Genomic DNA, 2,500 nt, shown 5'->3' with positions numbered 1-2,500 from the left:
TGCAGGAAGGAGCAATTTGTACTACTTTCAAAACAGTTTCACTCCACGTCTGGAAACGTCCAGAGCTATGTAGAGCATACAAATGAGCTTTAAACTCATGAGGAAAGAGGTTTGTATGCAAAAAGGAAAACAAAAGCATATCGTACTCATAAAATTCTCAAGATATAGATTCCAAAAAAGTGCTTCCAGCGAAAAGAGCTGAAAGAACACTATGGGATGTAAACCTGAATACCTTTCAATAAGATGTTCTCTATCCATGCATACCACCTACATGATAAAAATCATCTCAGGTGAACGGATGACTGCGTGGCCTAATGGATAAGGCGTCTGACTTCGGATCAGAAGATTGAGGGTTCGAGTCCCTTCGTGGTCGTTTTTGGCCAATGGTCACACAATCTGCTTTACAATCAGAGTGGAAAAAGTATTTTCCAATACTCTTGTAGTCCTCACTTTCTCATTACTAATCATTAATAAAGTGGAGTACATACTGTAAACTCATTCAGGTTGCATCTTCAGTCTAACTACTTGTGCATTTTAGTGGCATTAAAAAGTGCTTCTATGCCGACGCACTGAATATGTAATAGGTTTGCAGAATTTTGACGTGACAGAATGGGTTTTTAGCTTCAGTGTGTGTAGAAGAACTGCAAGGTGTGTGCCTATGTCTGCATAGAGTGGTACATGTGTAAAATCTGTATGATTTGGGCAGTTAAAGTGCTGATTTTGCCTCCGAGTAAGAAAAGTACTACACAAAATGTATAAAGGATCGGCACATTGTCTGCCTTTGCTGATGCCCCCGTTGCCTAATTTGTAGTGCAATGGTTAAGTTGCAGAGTGTGGTTGAACTTGGTTAGGAGACTTAGTGCCTCTTTCCGTGTCCTACTGATGATAAGGATGGCTTGATACCATTTTCTAAGCCCAGTATATTGAGAAAAGAAGTAAGTGAAGAAGAAGTGTGGAGTCGAAAGTGGTTCTCCAATTTCTCTCCACTTGCTAAAATTGCAAAGTCTCCATTATAGCATAGAAGAGAGCGTTAAAGTCGGGGATGGAAGAGGATGAAAATGGGAAGTTTACTTATAGAGAGAAGTGAGAAATGCCCTGTGTGCACACACCGGTGTCTGACCATAGAATACATTTAAATAATGCCTCTAGAAAAGAGCTATGCATGTGTGTCTCAGTGGCCTAATGGATAAGGCACTGGCCTCCTAAGCCAGTGATTGTGGGTTCGAGTCCCATCTGAGGTGATAACAAAAATCCTCCCTCTTTCTCTTCCAGAAAATTAGGTAGATTTATTACATGCTTCCTCTCGGAAGTTTATGAGGGATTAGGTACTTTGAAACTGTCCCATTTTACTTGTGTACACTTCACAGTCATGTTAGTGTTCTGAAACTGCAAAGTAGATTTTTAAATGCCTATTTTTCTGAGATGCATTTTCGACCGGCCAGAACATATTCTTTTGGAAAAAATGATTTGAATTGGATTGGTGTGAATCTTGTTTCTAGAGGTGGTGACAGGCTTTCAGCTACTTGAATAGGTCAAGCCAGGATTCATAAAACTTATACAAACTATGTGAGCGTGAAAAATTAGCATATGCAGGAAGGAGCAATTTGTACTACTTTCAAAACAGTTTAACTCCACGTCTGGAAACGTCCAGAGCTATGTAGAGCATACAAATGAGCTTTAAACTCATGAGGAAAGAGGTTTGTATGGAAAAAGGAAAACAAAAGCATATCGTACTCATAAAATTCTCAATATATAGATTCCAAAAAAGTGCTTCCAGCGAAAAGAGCTGAAAGAACACTATGGGATGTAAACCTGAATACCTTTCAATAATATGTTCTCCATCCATGCATACCACCTACATGATAAAAATCATCTCAGGTGGACGGATAACCGCGTGGCCTAATGGATAAGGCGTCTGACTTCGGATCAGAAGATTGAGGGTTCGAGTCCCTTCGTGGTCATTTTTGGCCAATGGTCACACAATCTGCTTTACATTCAGAGTGGAAAAAGTCTTTTCCAATACTCTTGTAGTCCTCACTTTCTCATTACAAATCAATAATAAAGTGGTACATACTGTAAACTCATTCAGGTTGCATCTTCAGTCTAACTACTTGTGCATTTTAGCCATTAAAAAGTGCTTCTATGCCGACGCACTGAATATGTAATAGGTTTGCAGAATTTTGACGTGACAGAATGGGTTTTTAGCTTAAGTGTGTGTAGAAGAACTGCAAGGTGTGTGCCTATGAATTGGATTGGTGTGAATCTTGTTTCTAGAGGTGGTGACAGGCTTTCAGCTACTTGAATAGGTCAAGCCAGGATTCATAAAACTTATACAACCTATGTGAGTGTGAAAAATTAGCATATGCAGGAAGGAGCAATTTGTACTACTTTCAAAACAGTTTCACTCCACGTCTGGAAACGTCCAGAGCTATGTAGAGCATACAAATGAGCTTTAAACTCATGAGGAAAGAGGTTTGTATGCAAAAAGGAAAACAAAAGC

The 2,500-nt window shown here is 39.4% G+C and overlaps 3 non-coding genes across 3 annotated transcripts; all 3 read left to right on the top strand.

The window, feature by feature from the left end:
• Window positions 1–300: 300 nt before the first annotated feature.
• On the top strand, window positions 301–373 carry TRNAR-UCG (transfer RNA arginine (anticodon UCG)). The gene has a single exon. It is a non-coding gene; the product is annotated as a tRNA-Arg (tRNA).
• A 795-nt stretch (window positions 374–1,168) lies between these two features.
• TRNAR-CCU (transfer RNA arginine (anticodon CCU)) lies at window positions 1,169–1,241 on the top strand. The gene has a single exon. It is a non-coding gene; the product is annotated as a tRNA-Arg (tRNA).
• Window positions 1,242–1,888: 647 nt separating this feature from the next.
• Window positions 1,889–1,961, top strand: TRNAR-UCG (transfer RNA arginine (anticodon UCG)). Its single transcript has one exon. It is a non-coding gene; the product is annotated as a tRNA-Arg (tRNA).
• The last annotated feature ends 539 nt before the right edge of the window (window positions 1,962–2,500 follow it).

This window comes from Triturus cristatus, chromosome 4_1, assembly GCF_964204655.1.
Source record: "Triturus cristatus chromosome 4_1, aTriCri1.1, whole genome shotgun sequence".
Lineage (NCBI taxonomy): Eukaryota > Metazoa > Chordata > Amphibia > Caudata > Salamandridae > Triturus > Triturus cristatus.
Note: the sequence above shows the minus strand (reverse complement) of the source record. Positions and strands in the feature narration are given on the sequence as shown.